The sequence below is a fragment of the Cyanistes caeruleus genome, chromosome 1 (genome assembly GCF_971803275.1).
Source record: "Cyanistes caeruleus chromosome 1, bCyaCae1.hap1.1, whole genome shotgun sequence".
Lineage (NCBI taxonomy): Eukaryota > Metazoa > Chordata > Aves > Passeriformes > Paridae > Cyanistes > Cyanistes caeruleus.
Genome location: NC_141701.1, coordinates 38502820 through 38525053, shown reverse-complemented (window position 1 = coordinate 38525053; position 22234 = coordinate 38502820). Strand labels below are relative to the sequence as shown.

The 22234-nt window shown below is 41.1% G+C and overlaps 2 long non-coding RNA genes across 2 annotated transcripts; one reads left to right on the top strand and one right to left on the bottom strand.

The window, feature by feature from the left end:
• Positions 1-500: 500 nt before the first annotated feature.
• LOC111924761 (uncharacterized) lies at positions 501-17361 on the bottom strand. Its single transcript, XR_002861850.2, has 4 exons — positions 17236-17361; positions 4327-4534; positions 3317-3382; positions 501-618 (listed from the first exon to the last, which is right to left on the bottom strand). It is a non-coding gene; the product is annotated as an uncharacterized LOC111924761 (long non-coding RNA).
• Positions 17362-21235: 3874 nt separating this feature from the next.
• Positions 21236-21931, top strand: LOC111924760 (uncharacterized). Its single transcript, XR_015286362.1, has 2 exons — positions 21236-21368; positions 21736-21931. It is a non-coding gene; the product is annotated as an uncharacterized LOC111924760 (long non-coding RNA).
• The last annotated feature ends 303 nt before the right edge of the window (positions 21932-22234 follow it).

Sequence of the window (22234 nt, the reverse complement as noted above, 5' to 3'; positions counted from 1 at the left end):
AGCCACTGTTCAGGAGCCCCGTGTCTTCCTGCAGGGGTTGCCCTTCTTCTGCTTGAGGCTTTTCAGGAGCCTGCTGCAGGCTGTGAGCCCTCAGGTGGATCTGTGGGAGCGCTGGAGCTGTGCCAAGCACTGTGGAAAACGGGAGGCACGGAAAAGTGGGGCAGAGCACTCAGATCTGACCCAGAGCTTCCTGAAATCAATGGGAGTCCCTCCCCTCCTGTGCTTGGCCACAGAGCTCTGGGGCGATCCCGATGGGTTATTTGTCTGGAAGCAGCTCCACCTTCACAGAGCCCATGTCAGGACCAACTATTTTTCTTCTGTTGTCACTACATGTTAGTGGAAAGGAGTGTAAGAGACACGAATAACCTGCACAGCCCTGTGACAGTACTGCCTGAATGGCAGTCCCCTCCCTGAGCACGGGCATGAGAAATACACCGACACTAGCTGCAATTCCGTTTCCCATACAGCAGATGGAGTTTTTTTATTTATAATGGCTCAGCGTTGTGTCAGAGAAAGGAGAGATGCCAAAACCCCAGCCAAAACACTGGAGCCAAGCACCCATAGATATGGGAAAGTTGCCTTCTGGATCCAAGCTCTGGAGGGCTCTGGGAGGCCCACCTACCTCAGGAACAGATGTGAGTAATTAATATTTGACTGGAGCTAGCTGATCAATCCTAGATAAATTGCTTGAAGGTTAATCACAAGATTCTGAGTCACTTTTATTTTTATTTTTACCTGACTTCTTGTGGGATTTCTGCCACGTGTGAAAGGAATATAAGGACTTTGATGTGCAAAGAAACTACATGGGGTGAATCTCACTGCCACCATGAAGTGTTTGGTGATGGGAATGGTAGTGATTAGGTATCAAAAGGACTAAAAAGTCTGTATACAAAAATGTCTGTTCTTGGGCAGATTTACAGGGGAAAAAATCAAGAGCTGAATAATTGTCTTATGTGTTCCAGGATGTGAATCGATAACAGTGCTGCTAATTGGTGCCCGGCAGATTTATTCAGATGCAAACCTCTCAGTTTGTGGTTTGGGGCTGTCTCATTTCTCTCCAGGTGTCATTCATACCACTGTTATTTGAGGTCACATGAAGCAGAGTTTTTAGGTAAAAGACAGCTGTTCGCCAATGGCTGAATGTCAACATGCATAAAAAGAAAAATATCATTGCATCCTTCACTCAAGTGTACAAGTGTGGATTCTCTGAAATCACTCCAGCTGTGTTGGAGTTACAACAGCCAGGTATTTAATCTAGAAAGTACACTGGCATCATTTAGATGCAAAGTGCTGCTCAAAGATAATTTGTTATCAATACATTACAGTGCTCCTGGCCAATTGCTTAGTGCTAGATAGCTCTAAAAGTAAATTATTACCATAGAATATACAGTAACCACTTCAGTTTATGTTTGCAAATTACAATGAAAGCTAGTTGAAATTCCACTCTAACTATAGCTTACTCTGTTGTCCTGGGAGTTTTTCTTCAGTTGAAGATGACTTGTGCTCTGTTTTAAGCCTTGCAATCTCCATAAATCTTACAGATTTATTTCTTTTGTTTTTAAACTATATTGACTGTTGTCAATTATTAGTAAAATCCTGAAATTTGGTACTGGGCTGCAAATATAGAAAATGCAATGTGGCCCTAAAGCTCAGACAGGTGAAGGACAGTGGGCCTAAGAGTATTATTCATACTAATAGCTGTTTTTATTTACTTTTTCTCAGTAATATTTGTTGATCTAGCTATCCTCAGGTACCAAAATTTTTTCATGTTAAATAGGATTTCATCAAAACCTCCACTGAATAAGTGGTTGATCTGCAAGGTAAAGCACTTGTATGTAGTGCCAAAGGTAAGTTTGCCTTTACAAAGATCTGCACTTTGCAATTCTGAGGCTGCACTACAGTCTTTCAAATAATGGCATAATCACACCGCTCAAATCACTCATTCTTATCAAGAAGAACAAAATTGGTCATGCTCTGACCTCAAAGTGGTATCCAACAATCATTTTTACCCCCTTAGCTTTGTATCCAGTTGCACAGCTCTCAAATGTGCAGCAGGCCAGAGAACATCAGGGAAAGGTGGGGAAAACAGTGAGGGAGATGGATGGGGAGCTCTGTTTTCTTTATAGGGCCCACACTAAGCACAGTATGTCCCTGTGGAGTTTCAACCAGGACAAACCCTCTGCCATCTGTGCTGATGGTGAGGCAGAAATGCTGATATGCCCATTTCACTTACTCCACACCCCAGTGCCCTGCCTGAAGCGATGCCCTGGAGAAGTATCCCTTGGGCTTTGTACACAGAAAGCAGTGACAACCCATTATTTGAGGACAGGCCACCATTTCTTGTCCTCACAATTGTCTCCTATGCATTGCTGGTGTGCCCAGCCCCTGTGCAGGGTAGGGAGAGAAGGGGGGATGTGAGCTTCCCTTGGGTGCTGGGGCTGTGTGTGCTCCCTTCCTGTCATCCCTCATACATTGCCATCCTTTTTCAGGCTGCACAGGAAGAGTTTGAGGGCTGCCAGTGCAGCAGAGGACACAGTTTGGGGATCCCCTAATTGTAGTGTCATGTAGGTATACATAATGGTATCTGAAGTCTGCAGTAGTAAAACAACATCACCCTGCACTTCATAATTGCTGAGGCCTACTGGTAATTTCTCTCTCTTTAGAGTCAAGGGATGATAACCCTCACCACAGAGGGCTGCAAGTTTAAACCATTTATTTATACTCTTCTCTGGAGGTATTTGAATCTGACCTCAGACACTCTGACCCCAATGTTCTACACTCTGATTCTAAGTATTAGGAAGTGTAGGATCCAGACAGACTGTTCAAGTTTAGCAGTCACTTGAATTTAGCAAATTGTCTCATCTGAGCAAAATACTTGCATAGTATTATGCTCTTAAATATAATAATTAATATATAAATATATAATAATTAATAAATTAATCTAATAATCTAAGTTTCCTTCATTAACTGCACATGTGATTTTGTTTCTGCTTTGTTTTACTATGTCACATAATTAAATATAACATCTATTTTTCCCAAGCCACTGAGCACATCTGCTACTAGCATATATTTAGTGGTTCTGTTGTAATGGATTCCCAGTCTGGCATGTCATAGAAGATCAAGGCCTGGCTGGTACAACATCAGTAAGTGCTTTAAAGAAAGCAGACAAATCTAAGAATTGCTTATGCCTATAAATGTAGAATAACCAGGATGCATTTGCAAAAGAGACAAATATGTTTCAGTTTTGTTTGCAGGTTGCTGCACAAAGGTTAGTTCATTCATTAAAGTATCTTAGAAATGGAGAGTTGAGTATCACCTGGGAGAGTTGCTCATCCAGTCCCTCCATGCTGGGGCAGGATCAGGTATCAATACTGGGAACAGACTGGAAATGAAAGAATATTTTTCTGAGACAAGCAAAATGCAAAATAAAGTAGATTAATTAGAGTTGCTCTGCTTCAAAGGCTCCCTGTTCTTTAATATATTGATCACAGTGTTGAAAGTTCTTCATGATGCCTCCTCCCCCAAAAAATGCTCCTAATTGAATATTGGACTATATTCTGATGAGACCTCATGTAAATTTCAAGAACTCAACTAATTTGTCAGTGTGAAGTGAATGTCAGAATTAAAGGCAGCTTCAGTGCTCAGATAGTGTGCAAGTCTGTGATTTGAACCTTCTTTTTTTCAAAGTGAAGAAATAAAATTTCAGAGATTCACAAGTGTGGTGCATGACCCATGAGTCAATGTGGAGTTTTTTCCACCACTAAAAATTGCTGCAAAATGGAGTAATTTCTACCAAAGTCAACAGAAAGGGTTTGAGATGTTGTTTGAGACGTTGGAGTGAGGAGAGTGGGGTAGGAGCCTGAGGAGCTTAGCACATGTGGGTTAACAAAGAAAGATCCCTCAGGCTGCTTGCAGAAGTATCAGAAGTCTGCCTTGACAAGCCTCCTTCCCCTCCTCACCAGTTTTTTTCTTTGTTGCCTCCATGAGACAATCTGGGAAGCTCCTCATCCTGTAGGAGTGGGGTTGTAGACAGTAATTCCATTGGTTAAACAGGGCCAGGTGATGTGACCCAGGGCAGGTGATTTGACCTGCACACACTACTTTGAGCTCCTCAGCACACAGGGACGAGGGGCACTATTGATCTGAGACTGAGAGAAAATCATACTACAGGTATTGTGGGAGTTGAGATGAAGGGTTGAGCAAGAGAATTAAAAAAAATAAAGGTCGGTTGATTCTTACCCTAACAGCTTATTAGCCAAAGCAAAAGTTATTTTAGCAACTCTGTAGCCAAAACTAGGAATTTTTATGTTCCTTCCTTCCACTTACTGATAGCTTTCCAAAGAGAAAGAGGGTCCAAAAGCAGCTGTGCTGTGTTTCCCCCACTCACTGTCTTTTTTCTCACCCAGCCTGGGGGTCGCAGTGGCTTCTTGTGCACAGATTTCTGCTGGTGGGCAGCTCCCATCAGCTGGGGTGGCCTCAGCAGCTGGCTATGAGCTCTGCTGGCCCTCAGGCTCTGTCATGCACTGTTTACGTCCTGGCAAAAAGAAGCACACATATTGTAGACGTATCATAGGCACCAGTTTTTTCTGAACCCGAGTCAATATTTCTAGTCAAAAAATGAAAAAAATGGGAGAAGATACCAAGGAGCAGAAGCATTCATTTAGACATTTTAATAATGAAAAATATCAGCCTATTTATATCAACATATTCTAGATAAAAAGTTTCTCATTTTCATTTCAAGAGAGCACCTTTTTCATTTAAAATTGATCTGCCTCTAAGAGAAACGGTAACAAAAGAACAACAAAACTGAAAAGTGATTTTTCTTTTGCCTGAGGAAAACCTTGAAGGCTGACCTAAAAAAAGTTTATTTGGAATTGGTTTTTTTTGTTCTTTTTGGTATGTGGCAATTTTTAAAAAAGAAAACAAAATACTCTGCTGTATTTTTCCCTCATTCAGTAGGGGTCTCTGTCTTCCTTCCCACTCCCACCCACCAATCCAGTTGGGCTAACTCATTTCCTTGACCAGTTCTTGGTGTAACTGACACAGTGTCAAGAAATGAGACAGCCCTTAAGTGATATTTGTTCATTATCACTATGTTTTCATCAAATCCTGACAAAGTGCTCAGTCTCTAATAATCCATTTTCCCAAACATCTTCTCATGCAGTGGCACTCAGCAGAGTCACATCTGTGGCTAGAAGTGAAAAGCAGAAGTCTACACTTGAGTTATAAATAGCCCATAGATGCAGTTATAAATACGATTAAAGATCTGTTTCTTTTCAAAGGCTGGCAATGCTTTTCTCATTAGGGGGAACATTGGAGAAGGCAGGCAGTATGTATTCCAGTGAAAACTACCTGTACTTGCCATGTGAAGTAACAGAGTACATAACTCAGACCCAGTACTGACCTTTTCACCATGTTACAAAGCAAGGCTTACTTCATCAGCTAAGCATGACCTGAATATATCTCCATTTTATTTCTCTCTGTGTTCCCTTAGGTAAAGCTTTCATATGGCTGTAGCTTTAGGGGCCATCCAGAGAGTTCAGTTCTCACTGTTCCTTGTGGAAACTTCTTGTTATTGTGGATTACCTTAATATGCCAGCCTGTACTCTTTGAACAGCTATTGCTAATCATGTGAAACTGAAGAGTAGTACATCCAACTACTTTTTGAGTAGTTACCATAATGAGGCTACCATAATCATTAAAATCATACCCTGAAACACTTCTTCTACCTCAGCTGTCCAGAGAAGGAAACCAGCAAGTGTGAACGAGTGAGACATGACTGTTTGAAGGGAAGATCCTAAGAACTGTAAATTCCCTTAATAGATCAGAAATATTTATGTCTATTTGGCTTATTTCAGCAGAATAACTGTAGTGCATTGTGAAATGGACCACAAGCATCTCAGCCTTAGGGTGTTGGAGGGGCCTAGGGTGATTTATGCTCTCATGTAAACAAATGCCCTGAAATCCATAACTCTGGAGACATCCTTTGCCTCACTGATTCAGTCTGGTTTCCATGAGCATCTGTTTGATGACTTTTGTCTTCCCTTTTTAAACACTATTCTTCTTCTGAGCTGTCTCCTTTCACTTGTTGGTACTTATCACTTTCTGCTGATGGTGCACAACTTTATTTTTGTCCGTGGTGACGTGACTTTGGTGGGAAGGGCTTTTTTCTGTTGTTACATAAGTCTAACAGAGAGCATGAACAAATTTGGGCCAGGAGCTCTGCTCATGAAGGAGGAATGAGACATTAACTGAGCACCACCAAACAAATTGATGTGAATATCTGGCATGGTCTATGGGAAGAAAAATATTCCAGGTGATTCTCTTTAACACAAGCTTGCTTTGGAGTCACTCATGCAGTTAAACAATTTGGAAAATACTATCTAGTTAGCACAGTAGTGCACAGATGCTTGAATTTGCAAAAGTTCACTGCTTCATTAAATAGTGACTTAGCAATGAAGCTGCAAACAATGTGAATGTTAACATTTCTCTCTCAGCCTCACCTGAAAAAAAACCAAACCTGATCAGCTGTTATATGACTCCTGGATCCCTCTAATTGTTAAAAAAGGGAGTTGGAAAACTTGTCTCTTAGAGGTTGTACCAGACTCCAGTAATGCTTTTTTGTATTCAGCCAAGCTCAATTTTGATTATTGTCCAGCTTATTTCCTTTGAACTGCCAGCACAGGCTTTTTGTCTTGTCAAGCATTTAATCTGTGTTTTGCTGATGCCAGAGTTCAGCTTATTTTGCCCTGTGTTTGAAATACTGTTTTCTTCAGAAGCTGCAGGTCATGGACTTATCTACAGATTCTCACAGACACTTAAGGTCAGTTCCTTCCTCTTTTTCACCAGTATGCTGTTGCCATCTCTCGATTGCAAAGCACTCTGTATGTGCTCAGTCAAACAGTGCTGATAAATTTCTATCTCAGTGGGCTAAAAGGTTATTTAGTACATTTATATAATGTCTTGATCATCCTAGGTCCCACTCTAATAAAGACTTATGCTTAAACTTGGCATCGTGCACTGGCCTCTGCCACTGCTTTCAAGTGATTAATCAGCAGAGGCAGAAAGATCTGCCAAAGCATAAACCTTTGTAGATCCTGTGTCTTTAGGTGACTGGCAACTTATTTGATGTTATTTACATAGTATCAGGGTTCAGGTAGCTGGCATAGCCCAGAGGTATGAACAAATCCCGAACTGGAGTGGGAAGGAGGAATACTGTGTTTCACCAATAGTTGCAGTTAAAATGCAAGTCCCCTTTCAAAAAAAAGAGGAACAGGGTTTGTACATTCAGCAGTTGTGGGTATGGAGGGGGGCTGTTCCAGTTGCATAGAATACTTGTTTAGTCTCCATAAATTTTCAGTGTGGGGAGAATAAAATCCTTTATGCTCCTAGAATTGCCAGTGAACCTGCCTGAATTCTGCTTTTGAACTTTCAGCTTCTGAAGAAGTCAATGTATTAATGCTTATTTCCAGTGCTGAATCTCACATCCTTACACAAACTTCTGATAACTCTGCTAAAAAAAGTTACAAAAATTTAACTTTTAACTTTACATTTTAAATAAGTGCTGTGAATTACTACAGCTCCTGGGGTGGATCAGTGCTCCACCATCCACAAAGGAAGACCAAGCTGTGCAACCCTCCAGTACAGACCCCTGAGAAGACCCCTGGGAGATGAGGAAAAGGAAACCAGCCATACCTTCACCTACCACCTCCTTTTCCCACCTTTGTTTCTGCCTATAAAGTGTGTTTCACCCCCTAGTCCTTGCCAGCACAGCAGTGGCACAAATCTATGACTAATACAGCTTTGCATACGACCTAACTCCAGCCCTTACTAATGCCCTAAGATAGAAGACAGAAGGAAGTTTTATTTTCAATGAGGGTGGCAAAATACTGTCACAGGCTGCCCAGAGAGGTGGTGGATGCCGCATCCCTGAAAACATTCAAGGTCGGGCTAGATGGGGCTCTGAACAACCTGATCGACTTACTGTGCTGCTCATTGCAGTGGGGTTGGACTAGACAGCCTTTCAAAGCCCCTCCCGACCCAAACTGTTGTACGATTCTTTGATTATAAAAGAAAACAAAACAACCATGTGAAAAAGGTAGGGGTTGAGCTCAGGAGGGCCGTCCTGTGCCCATCGGGGGTGCGGGTGAGGAGCGCCGGTGCTGCCCGGGGCTGGAGGCGCGCCCCGGGGAGGAGCCCGAGGGATGCTCGGGGGGAGGCTCCGCACGGTGCCCGCTCCGCCTGTGAGCATCCTCGGCCTGTCAGACAGGGTCAAACACACCTTCTACACAGTGCCCAAGCAGCCCCGTGCTGCTGCAAAAGGTGTGTCCGTGCTTGGTGAAGTAGTAAAATGCGTGCTGGGTTTTGTAAAACAAGGCAGTATTAAAACAAAGCCTAAAACAGCATTATAAATATCAAATATAATGCCACAGCACTTGCATTTTTCGCTTTCCAGTGTATTGAAATCTGCTCCATGTGTCTACCCCATTCTTTCTAATGCTGTTCTTTTTTAGCAACCATCTTAGGCGCAGCATTGTGTGAGTGATGGCAGCAGTTCTCCTCCAGCACATCCTTTTAACTGGCTGACTTTCTTGGCCTTTACTTGGGGTAAAGTCTTTAAAGAAACAGTTACTGCAAGTATTGTGATGTTCATTTTGTTGTGTACAGGAAGGGTTTTTGTTAAAGTCCACATGAAACCCATTTTCATCAGAGCTTTGACTTCAGGTGGATTTTTCTTTGGTGTTCAGACTGCAATTTCAGAGGGAAAAAGGTTTTTCCTTTTTTCATGTTTGCCGTTTTGCTAGAGTTAGACCAAGTTATTCCAGCAGGGAATGAACATTTCTCCCCAGGCACCCAATAACGTATTTTAGAGTTCAGGCTGCTGCAGGGTTCCTTCATTCAGTGCTGAAATGTCTTGATTTTGAAATGTACAAGTTTGAAAACAGACACCCTGGTTTGCCTTTCGACAAGCAGGCCTTCTAGGTCTTGCTGCTCTTTTAAAGAAAGTGAATACCAGAGTGGAAGATGGTTGTTTCTTCCTGTGACCGCTCTGTATCATCCTGTTTCACAGCTGGTTACAAATTTTGGTGGTCCATATGCAGCCTCCCTGGAGATGCAGAACTGAGGTGCAGGTCTTTAATGATCCCCAAAGCATAATCTTGCCTGCTTATTCTACAATCACTTTATAGGAAACTTTTTAAAGCATTAGAAAGAAAATAATCTAGACCTTCATTCTGCTGTTGGAGACATTCACTGGGACATACACTGAAAAATATACATCTAAACCAACCTGAGCTCAGAATTAGGCCTGTCAGTTTGCACTGTGGAGAAGGGAATTGTCCCATCTGGGATGTTCACTCATTAAAGCGTCTGGTGTAATGTAGTAATCACTTTACACAATGGGATTATAAACCATGTTTATAAATACGAGCTGTTTGTTTGTGTGGTTTTGAGTCACTGGTTTGATGCTCAAGACCTAAGCTGAAGCACTCACAGATATGAGTGCATGGCAAATGTTATATTAAGCTGTAATTACTGTCATCAAATGCTGCCTCCACTTCAATTGCAGGAGGGCATAAGAATCATTTTTTTCCACTTCCTGGTGCACCTGACTTTTTGTACCCATTCAGAAGCAACCAAACAGAAAAGCTAAAACAGGATGCCTACACACTTTACAAAATGACTCAATAAACTCTTCCAGGCTCACTCTGCAGATTGTAAGGCAGAGATGCCCTCAGCAAGACATAAGTGAGCTCTTCATTATTTAACATTTCTAACATGCCATGAAGCCTTCCAAGCTGAGTAGAACATTCAAAAATGGGCCTTCTGGAGCAGCCCCAAGACTCATGTCTGGAAGTTTCCCACCTGAGCATGCTAAGCTGGCAGACATGCAGCTCACTTGCAAATCAAGTAAATGCTTTTATCCTGTAAAGACAACAGCAGAGTAGCATGCAACAAACAATAAAAAAATTGCCAAAATTCTGCTGCATGTCATATTTGTAGAGATCTTTGAAAATTAATTTTCAATGTTTGCTTGCACTATTTTATTTCCCTAGGGCTGAGTCACTGTCAGGAAAAAGAAAAGAGCTTTTGTAAATTCATTGTTCAAAACAAAGACACTCCAAACTGTGTCCTCTTGGGTTTATAGCTGAAAGAGGAAAGGGAAGAGATGTGTAAGACTGACAATACCCTTCACAAAGATTATGTTATTTAGTCACATGAAGCTAAAACCAGGGCTGGAGATGCTGCCTGTTTTCCCAGTAAAAGAAGGAAGACAGGGATTTTGAAAACTTTCACCCAGTGCTCTGGGTATATGGACTACAGCACCCACACAGCCTCATGCCACACACCCTTCTCACTGCACCCTTGAAGACTGAGGAGGCAGAAGAGTTGGGGCAATAATTCTTAGTATAAGTGAATTTCTGTCAGCACTCATGGGAGGCCCTTGAGCCAAGAGAGGAGACATCAAGCAAGAAGGAGCAATGTTAAGAGGGAGCAAAGCCATTTGATCTTTTAGACAAGTTGATAAAAGAAAATCAAATGCTAGGAGTAGAAAAGGCAGGATTGAAAGATGCTCATGGCAGCCCAGAGTTCAGGTAAGCATATGGTGGCAGGCAAGGCTCAAAGCACATAATTTCACACAACAGGCATCACACTTCAATATTACTATTACTGTCTGCACTGGTAGACAAAATGTCTAATGCACATGAATAAACCTCTTAAACTGATGGGAAAAGTCCTGTTCCATGCATTAAAGAAAACTCATTACTCATTTCATAGCTGCACCAGGACCTGGAGGTATGGAGGAGCACCCAGTTTGGATTCCTGAGGTCAAGTGTTGGGTCTGATTTTCTGTAGAGCTCTGCATTACAGCTCTGGGTTGGCCTAAAAACACCTACTAAAGAGGCTTTTGACCTGCAGTGCCTTAAAAAAAAGACGGCCTGTGTAGTGGAAACTCGACTCAATCCACCTTGCAGTACTGATGATCATCTTCAGCCTAATGTGGTGTCAAGGGAAGGTCCAAAATACTGACAAATATTATCAGTTCCCTTTTGGTTTCTTCTCTGGCAGCAATGTTCAGACTATTTATGAAAAGAAATATCTATCATCTTGTAATTTAGGAACTGACTTTGAATCTCAGTTTTCCTCTCACACATGAATATTTGAATTCATCTTGGAAACTGGTTCAACAGCATCGTTCAGCTGGCACTGACGGCTTCTGAAGTTCATTGTGAGGCTTGACAAAAACAGCATCGAGAGAATTAAATGTCTTGGAAGTGTAAATGACTGTAACATGATGACCTTAATATTGGAAATAAATTTTGCGTGTGCAAGTATATACATATGTGATATTCACACATGCACATCACACATATACAGTAGAGACTGATTTTCAGGGCCATAGTACACATCTTGACACTATTTCTCCACATACACGTTTTGCTGATTCTTTCCACAAGAAAAAATTTCTCCCATACATGAGCTTAGAATTCTTATTGAATATAAAATGCCGAATTCAAATTGACATTTCTGTGCCACCTGCAGTGCAAAGATTTCTGGCAGGAACTGTTAACCAATTTAATGCCATACAGATTTAGCCACAGGAAGGAAAAAAATTGAAGCTTTGTATCATGAAATTCAATGCTGCATTTAGAGAAGAGAGAAATTTAGTTACTTGGCCCAGGGAGTCTTTTAAATGTTTTCCTGGAGAAAATAAAACAAGCCCATCTTTTCTTCAGATCCTGATCAATTTATTTGTTTAAAAATACAAGTATTTTTTTCCTGTGCCTTTTTCAGTTTGAAGCACTGTGAAATGCCCAGGGAAACCTCTTCCTCTGTCTGTGGAAGTGGGTGGCAGAGCCTCTCTTGCTCTGGCAATGCTTGCTGGTGAGAGAAGGACTAGAAAATCATTGTGAATGGTTTTGAGTGGACACCACTGCCATCACTGCCCCTACTATGTGAGGAGCACCTCCAAACACTGGTCCACCTCTGGGGCTGGGTGACAACCACCTTCCCTGTCATTACAGGGACTTGCACAAGACACTTCACTTTGATTTCATTCATGTTTCTAGTAAGACCCTCAAGAGGACAGCCCTAGAAATGAAACACAGCTGAAAGCAATTTCTTTTCCCTTAAATAAAGTCACCATTCCTCCCAGCTGTGGTCTGACTGTTTTTTTGGTGAAAGTGAGGATGGTGTGAAATGCGTCAGGGATTTCTTATTTTCAGGCATAAAAACTGTCACCAAGTCCTCTCACACAGCTCCTGACACCTGATGACACCACTCATGTGACTTCTGTCCTGAAGGAAAGGAGCTGTAGCTGTATGAACCTGATGGGTCTGGCTGAGCAGGCAGAGCTGTGCAATCATCCCAGAGCACTGCTCCTGGCAGTAGCTTTCAGTAAATCATGTGGTACTTCTAGGCTAGCTAGCATAAGCTAGCAATAATCTTACAGACCTAATAGACACAGTATCATCTGCAAGAATTTTCCAGGATGTCAGAAATCTCTTGTCTACCAATCACCACACCTTCAATTTACTTGGACAAATGTTGTCTTTAAACTTCATTGTTTTCCAGTTATAGGTCCTCATACCTGTGCCCACACTGCAGCTGAATCTTCTGTTCTCCAGCTTTGCAGCTGGAGTCCCTCTCTCTCTCCCCTAAATGTAGTGTAGAAGGTGTCATGTATGTTTGTATTGCATCTGAGAGAATTCTCTTTATATTTCCTCTAAGATCTTTACTCCAGAACTGCTGTGATCATCATGAACAGATATCCAATCTGCTCCTTAGGGAGCAGTGACATACTGCCAAAACCAAAAATAGAGAAGAGGAATTAATTTTGGTTTGTGTTTTTTCCTCTTTGGTAAGTCTGGGGTGTCCAGTGACAGAATCCAAGGGAAAGGCCTGAAGATTGTGTCAGGGGAAGTTTGGGTTGGATATCAGGAAAAAGTTTTTCACCCAGAAGGTGGCTGGGCACTGGAACAGGCTCCCCAGGAGTGTGGTCACAGCCCCAAGCCTGGCAGAATTCAAGAAGCATTTGGACAGTGCTCTTAGGCACATGGTGTGACTCTTGGGGATGGTTCTGTGCAGGGCTCGGACTTGCATTCAATGATTCTGGTGTGTTCCTCCCAACTCAGTGCATTCTGTGATATGATTCCCTTGTCACATCCTAAGTACATGCTTTTCTCTTCAGACTTAAAAATCTTAATTTCACTGAAACCTCCTGTTAACAATCTTCATGCAGTCTGGGCTGGAATACTGTATGGCAGAGCAATGGACCACAACAAATGGAAAAAGAAAATTGTATTTTTCAGGCTTAAACATGGTGCCTGAAAAAACTATTTGACACCATGGGCTGCAGAGCTGCTGGAGAAAAGTGTTCTTGTGCCCAGAGAAGTATTCCTAAACTGCTGCTGGCCGCTATTAAAACTGAATGGATTTCTGGCTCTGAGTAGAGTGAATATTTGGTGACAAGTGTTGCTGACAGCTTTTAGGTGTTATAGCCTTAGAAGGAGAAGTAGTTCTGAGTAAATGCTTAATTCACAAGCTAGATCTATGTTGTTGGATAACTGGAAGTAAAAGAGATTTATAAGGAAAAATGTTATGAGTCTGGAGACCTTGAGGAGATGAAGGGTGGCAGGATGATTTTTCTGTCAGCCTTTCAGGTCCTGTTCCTGACTGTGGGGACTTTATTTGCCAGTTTCTTAAATACTGTTTTAATGAGAATAACTTTTTGTCTTACTTATAGTATGGTTATGTTGCAATTACAAAGTCTTAGTTTTCATTTCTGTCCAGAGAAAAAAGGAGTGGATTTGTTTGGTATTTTGGCTGCTTAGAGGAGGATCACAGAACTATCAAACCTAGATTCTGACCACAGTTTCACTCTGCAATAAAATAAAATACAAAGTTCACCAGTGACTAAGCAGAGAAGATTTCAAATAATGTTCTCTTCCTTTAACTGCACTTATTTTTTATGAAAAAAGTTTTTCCCATCATTATGGTTTCTGAGTTGCCCAGTCAGAGAAGTCCTTTTAGCTGTGTATTTACCAAACATGTAATAGACACTGAAACCTTCAGCCAAGAGAGCCTGGCCTTTGTGGCCATGAATATACTCACACAGGACTCAGCCAGTCTCTGCTGAGTACAGTACCATAAACCCACAAAATGTTCAGTTTCCAAGGAAACTGAAAGCTCTGCTTTTTGACAAATGCACACAATTTGTTACTCATTTTTACTACCACACTACTTCAGAACTATTTTCCCCAGCCAGAAGAATATGTGTTTTCTAACAAAAAATGAGGAGCTGGATAGGAGCAGGACAAAGCTTTTTCCAGGATCACCATGGTTTCACCCTAACAGTGCACAACACTCACAATACCTCTCCAGAAAAGGTGCCTGATGAGTGTGGTTCAGAGGTGATCCCCAGGGGAAGTCTGCTAGCTTGGTGGCCTCATGACCTTGGGCCACATTTTTAAGGGTAGGCAGATAAAGGCTCATTGAGACTTTCAAATGCTCTTAGACACCTCTTTCAGCTTGAAATCAACTCAATACCACAGCTGCAGCCTGTCAAGAAAGTGAAGTGAGAGCTAACAGAAAATTCTCTTCCAATATTATACCAAGGTACAGTGAAGTATGGCACTTGTTCTTCCCACCTCTCACACAGCACAGAGTAAGTGCTTGGTGCTTCAGAAAGCCCATAGCTGGATGGCTTGAGAACCACTCTCTGCTAATGTTATCATCTCTGCTGAGACCTTCTGCTGAGCTTCCCGTGTCTGGGAAGGAGGACAAGGCAAAGAGAAGGCATGAGATTTTTATCTGTTGGCTCAGTGACAGCGTGGGTGCTCTCACTGGTCAGCAATCCAGGCTGGGTGATGCACAGTGTCCCCAAGGCAAGCACCTGCACTCAGGGTGGCATTTTAACCCCTGCGGTGTGGACTGTCAGGGCTAACTGTGCATCTGTAGTGAGTGAAAGACAGCAGTGGCAAGCACAAATATGCTTTTTGCCCCACTCTGAAACCCTGACTTTTAGATGTCTTATTATACCTGAAAGAAATGCTTCAGGCTGAAGTGGGACTTACTCCTATCCCCTGCGACAGTACAAGACAACACTTTTAATAAGGAGACTTAGATATTTCCCACATGCAGTAAGAAAGGGAAATCCATTTGCTGTCACATGCTGCATCCTTGTTGGAGCTGCAAAAAGCTGCAGGATTGTATTAAGGTAGATAAGAGATAGAGGAAGGCTGTATTTATAAAACTCAGGGTGAATGCTGCAGGATCTGCTCACCCTGAAGGATTGAATGGCAAATGCCTAACACGCATTTTAACCAACATCATTGCTGCAAGATGAGAAAGCTAGAACTTGTATTTCAGGAGTGGATAGAGTACTGAAAGATTTGGGAGAGAACTAAAGTTTTCAGATAGATTAGAGTTGAACAGGGACTTGGCTCTAAGCTGAGGACAAATGAGAGCTGAAACTGGAAATTCAGGTTTCGAATTAGGTTTCTGGTATCCCATAGGTAGGCCTGGTAACTTCTCAGAGCACAGTGCCACAAGTTAAACATTTATGTTGTTGTTGACCTTGCAAGATTGGCCAATCCTGGTCAGTTCTGATCAAATCAGGAAAGGGGGCACCTCCTAGAAACCCCCCAAGCCCCAAACAGAACAAGTTTATAGTTCTGGTCCCCATAATCCGCAAAATGAACTTGGTGGGGAATCTGTGCCATGCACTCCTAGTCAGCATGGATTTGAATAGTGTCAGGACTTAGATAAACTGAATTAATGCTATCAGAAGTTTTAGAAGTGCTGCATTTCTGATGTAATTTTCTCCTTTCATTCTCATTCTGTAAGCATCATTCAAGCTGTTTTCCCAAGAAACACCACTCAGCTGCACCTTATCTGTGGGTGATCCTGGACAGCATAGAAAAAAAGTAGCTTAAATCTTCACCTCAGGCCCCAGACAGCAAAGGATCTGCCATCACTGCCAGTAAAGAAATGGCAATTGGCATCATCACAAAATTATTTCAGAGGCAGCAGCCATTAAATAACACCTCTTTTAATATAAATTGACGATTTAAAATTTTTGGCATGATTTGCTGGGTTTGAGGTTCTTTTAATTTGTTAGAATCTGATTTTTCAATTAGATTCTTTTTTTTTTTTCCTTATACTTCCTAAACTTATACACAGTATTTAATCAATGTAGGACAATGTTGAACACGACAAACCCATGAGTGACTTGGCCTGATTTAATTCATAACTGACTCTGCTTGAGGAGGAAATTGAACTAGGTGACCTTCAGTGGTCCTGAATTTTCCCATGATGTAAATAAATCTAGGAAAGTTATGATGAGAAGTCTGAAATCTGAACTCCCACATCCCACTAATATCACCTCAGTGAAAAAACCCTTGCATTCTCTTGTGGCATTGTTAACTTGCAGGAAAGAAGTTTAAATGGCATGATATCTTGTTTATTGTTTCAGTTTATATTAACATAATTTCTTTCAGCTGTATTTACTAATATCTTATATGATGACTTTATCCAATTCAACTCAAGGCAATTGCCTGATATGAATATGGTTTTATAGTAATAAGAGTACCTTTTAGACCCTCAGACATAACTATTTCAAGTTATGCTGAAGCCAAATCAAAGTGTTCATGCGGTTGATGAAAATGATTTTGAATTAACCACATCATTAGCTGTTCTGGTGACAGGGGAAATTTGAATTCTGGTGTGTGGAAATATTTTCTAAGGCTCAAAACTCTTGCTTTATTTCAGTCCATGATTTTGTTCCTATAGCTTTATTTGCCTATCAAGTTACTGATTGGCATTACAAAACCATGTTAAAAAATGCCCTTGTCCAAAAAAATCAACATATTAAAGCTTGGACATGTCTGGGACATAAGCAAAGTTTAGAAATGTCTGAAAATGTATTTATTTTTCAAGGGCAGAAATCCTTAATGACATACCTTTCTTTTTCTTAGAGAGTGTTCAACCAATTCTGTGCTAAACCATATGGTATCTAGTCCTCTCTTTTCCATCACTGCCTTTGAAATTCAAAGCAGATTCTGTGTGAAACTGTTTGTTTATTTTTGGAAAACAGCTAGACTAGGAGAAATGTGCCACTATAGTATGCATATTTGTGGAGAGAAAAAAAGTCATTAGGATTTATTCTTTTTCATTTTACATTATACTCAACATTAAAATTCTATTTAGTTCCGCTCAGTACAGAAAATTTACCTTAGGAAGATATCTTTAACTGACTTGGATGATCTCCTAATTTCAACAGCTGCTGAAGAAATATAATTTGTGATCTAAGTAAAACATAATCCTCTTTAGTGACTGTAAGGAAGCTGAGGTTTTCCAACAGATCTGCAAAAAACAAAAATCCCTCATACTTCAACATACCTATTTGAAAAATGCAAAAATTAGCTCTAAAAGCATCAGTGTAAGAAAAAAAAAATTATAAAAAGGCATTTCTCTCAACAAAACATTCAAAAATTGTATTTAAACATCTGCTTTGAGTTTGGACTGTTTTTAAAGTGCATTGCACTTGAGTTTTGGCATAGGACCTGTAGCTCAGGTTCTTCATGCCCGTTCCACTCTTGGTGGACCAAGCAATCTACACTGTCTCCCCCCCTGAACACTGTGCTTTTGAGAAAAGGGGAATACAAGGGGATCTAAACTGCTCTCCCTGTTAAGTACCACAGTAGCCCATGCAGGCACATGCTATTTTTTTAATCCATCTAATCCAAAGCGCTGAGCATAAATGGAAAATTAGGGACTAAATAACTTCTTAGTGGTAGAGCCAAAATTTATAGAAAAATTAATATTACTTCTCTCCAGTCATTTCCAGAAAGATATTTTCTCTTCAGAGACACTTCTACAAAAAAAAAACCAAAAACCTGCTGACTAGGTCTCTTTGTTGGAGAGCAGCACAATCTGGCAACACTTTATTCTGGCCCCTGATGGTTTTTACTCTTGTGCCAGCAACTGGGGTCACAGATTTGTCCGTGCCCGTCCTATGCCCCATGGAATTATAAATGTTCAAAGGCCAAATAAATACTTTATAACAACCTCATCCTGTCATCTGAATAAAGTGGAGTTTATAAGTGAATTTTGAATAATGAAATCAGCCAGGGCTGTGTTGTTTGAACCGTGCTGAAGAAGTCAGCTAGAATTAACACAAGTGAGAATGACTGATGAAAAAAGTAGCAGAACAGAGATGGCATTTCTGATTTTTTCTTTTGTTTTTTTGGATGAGGAAAAGAGAAGGTGTTCTCCAGCTGTGTGGAAATAGAGTTCAAATCACAATCATTACCCCATTTTACACAAACCACTGGATTCTTTGGTTAGGATTCAGATAATTAATGAAGAGCAAAGGGAAATTCCTATTTTTACTGAAGACATAGTTCATTTTGCTAGACGGAGTTATTTTATATAGCTGGGAAATGTGGCATACTCTGTTCATGTAGAGGGGGGAAGATAAAAGCTTTGAAGTATTACAAGCTAAACTTTTTAGTGGGGCATAACTCTTAAACTCCCTTGGAGGAAGAAAAAAAAAAAAAGAGAGAGAGTTATGACAGTTGGAGTGTTTCTTAGGAGTTCTGTCGATACTGCAAAACTGATGTGCCATGAATAGGTGTTTGAGGCTGCCATCTGATCTTGGGGCTCCATACTATGTAGGATTGTTGCATCTCCACATTTTCATTTTTGATTGAGGTTCATTTCTGGTTTTGAAATTGTGGGGCTTTTGCCTGAAAATACCTGAATTTGAAAAATGAGTTCCCTTTATAGGGGAAAGAAGAGGCATAAATAGTGCCCTGCTATGTGATGACAAAATTTGGAGGATCAGGGACTGTGAGGAAATCAGCCAGGGGAATCACAGACAAACACCAAATTGCAGAGTAGAATTAGAATTAGGAATAGAATAGAATAGAATAGAATAGAATAGAATAGAATAGAATAGGACAATTTCAGTGTGAGGGGGCCAGCAATGATCTTCTGGTTCTTTCCCATGGGAGAGACAGAGGTGATCTCCTGTCCTCAGCCTGCAGAACAGTGATGAATGAAAAGTTGCATCAGGCCACTCTTGTTCAATACCCCATCATTTAGAAAGGACTCAGAAAAAATGCAAAACCATAGGAAGAATATAGTACTTTCCCACAATACTTTGAGTTCCAGAAGTAATCTGCATTGCCTCAGGGCAATTCCCTCTGGAAATCTGATGTGGTCTGATGCATCTTGGGCACATATATAGGCTGCTGCTATTTTTTATTTAGGTATGCATTTTATATAGATGTGCAGACTCACTGTGTAAAGTCATGGTCCCTGACCCATGGCAAGATATTTACGTGGCGTCTGACATTTTCTTGCAGAGACAGGAAGTAAAGAATAGAATTCTGAAATGTGCAAAGGATTTCACAGGGAAACTTGTAGGGGAAGGAGGTGCCTGCAGCATGTTATGTGGTCAGCACAAAACATGTTAGTCAAGAGCTGTGGGAGTCTGAAAGGAGATCTGGTCAGCAGTATCTGCCACAATTAGGCATAAACATGTTTCCAAACTTCCCCAGAGCTGCTCAGTTTGTTTTCTTTCACCATACCACTCTACAGAGACGACTGGAAGTGGAGCTCCAACAAGGGATTTCCTCAGGCTACTGAGTGATCCATGAAGTCAGCACCAGGGCTAGGAATGTGATGGTCCTTGGATGGCGATCTGCAGAAGGCTACCAGGATGTTCACAAAGTTATTAAAAGAGCAGAGCAACTCAGGCCAAGGAAGCGTGTGCTCACTGTGCTGAGGTGTAATCACATCTGCCAGTGAAGTGGGAGAATATTTCATTCTCTGTCCATCCAGGAAATGGGAAGGTAGTGGAAAGCATTAAAATGTTTCCAGAGCACTTAGACAAGGATTTGCACATAGTGATCACAAGTAGTCCTTTCCAAGGTACTATCAATTTTATTACCTTTGGAGGGGGCAGTGGCATTTCTACCAAGAAGATTTCTGCCCTGCACTGCTTTGGCTGTGTCTGACCAGTAGATCAGACTTTGTGCATAGTCTCATGAGCTGAAATTTCTTGCCCATGTGAAGATTTGAGAAAGGTTGAGTGTTATTAAAATTCAGGGTGCACTGGGCTTTATCAAGAGTTAAAATATTTATCGAGCCACAGCCCATCAATAATCACAGCAGGGAGTGCTGTGGACTTAGCTCAGTTTCAGATAATAGCAATGTTGCCACCATATTAACTTGGAAGATAGATGGAAATGAGAATATGATTAATCATTGTGAGCCTTGCTTGGCTGATGTGTGTTTGCCTTTTAGGTAATGTATATGCATGACTTTTTTGAATGCACAAATATCTATTATGGATGTACTGCCACACAGTTTCTTTCAGATTTAGTTAAATAGAGTGAATCATTTTGAGAGGAGTCAGGCAGTTTGAATACTTTGCATTGCGGTCACAGGCGAACAAAACTCAGCAGTATCCCCACACATCATGTGCATGCAATTTTTAGCAGCGTTCATTTCTACTGTCAAAAGTACATGATAGGTGTTTTAAATCACTGACATATTATGAAAATTCCCTGTACTTTTCCTTATGTGTAATCCCATAGCTTTTTCAGGCAAGTGACGGCGAAAGGAAGGCAAGGGTAGTATTTTGTGATACCTTGATTCTTCAGGATAAATAGCATTGTTCTGATAAAGATCAGCACAATTGTTGTGGTTTAACCCCAGCTGGCAACTAAGTTCCATACAGCCACTGGCTCATCCCTCTCTGTGGGATGGGGGAGAAAATCAGAAGGGTAAAAATGAGAGAACTCCTGAGTTGAGGTGAATGTGGAAAGCAAAATCCTTGCACACAAGCTAAATAAAACAAAGAGTGCATTTCCTATGGGTGTTCAGCCATCCCCAGGAAGCCTCTGCTCCATTACATGTACAGGTGACTTGGGAAGAGAAATGCCAACACTCTGAGCATCCTCCCTTCATCCTTCTTTGTCCAGCTCTGTGTGCTGAGCATGATGCCATGTGGTCTGGGATATCTCTCCGGTCAGGTGGGGTCACCTGTCCCACCTGTGTCCCCCCCAGGTCCTTGTGCAGCCCCAGCCCTCTTGCTGGTGGGGCAGGGTGAGGATCTGGAAAGTTCTTGGCTCTGTGCAAGCCCTGCTCAGCAATAACAAACATGCCTCTGTTACATCAGCACAAACCCAAAAGATAGCTCCATACTGCCACTATGAACTCTACCCCAGACAAAACCAGAACACTAATGGCCAAAAAAGAGAAAACTGTTTTTTCATGCTTGCAGCAGACTGGCAATGAATTCAAATTTGTATGATTATCTATTTCTTTTGGAGTCCAACATTACCCTTGGCAGGGTAGGTATACAAATATGTATTTGAAAATAAGTGTTTCCATGGGGCTGCAGCATATGGAAGTTTTGAAGACAAGAAAATTTTGTAGAGGTGAAAGATATGAAAAGTTGCTTCAGGCATTGTGGCTTCCACTTATACAGCCTAGAGATTTTTTTCCAGCTGTCTGGATTTGATGCGTATCTTCTCTTTTGAATATGATTGTAGGCAAACTGGCTCTGATCTTTATATTACCAGTCAGCAGAAGCCTTTGAATGTTTCCAAAGTGCTGTGTAGCTGATCATCCAGCCTTCTGGTGGAAAGATAAAAGATTTTTATGGGGCTTATCAGAGTTCTGTTTCAAATACCTAAAAGCTTACTCTACATCCCACAGGTCAAAATTTTAGAAGAAAAATTGTTTGATGCAATACTGTCTTGTTTAGAGGGAAAAGAAGCATATGTTCTGGGAGAATCTCACAGGATGTCTAAGAAACATATTTCAACTCAAGATTTAGACTCATCTAGGCAAATAAAAGCTTGAACCACGAAAACCACCATTTTCTGGAATTAAAGTTCACTTTCTATTGGAATGTCCAGGTCTTAAGATTTTGTTTACTGGATGAGAAAGCGACATTTTCTGTAAAAAAAAAAAAAAAATAATTTTAAAAAATCTTTATTTTATTGGAAAATCAGGTCTAGGCTGTTTGGATAATAATTTTTTGTCAGATTCATCTGAACCTTACATTTGTATTAATCCCTCATGCCCAAACCAATCTTTTCAAAGTGGGTCCCAGCCTTTGGCTTTCTCAGGCACAGCCATACCACCAGCTCCTGCAGTCACAGCAGTAAGACTGAAGATATGAACACTAGAGACAGCTATGTTCTCTCATTTT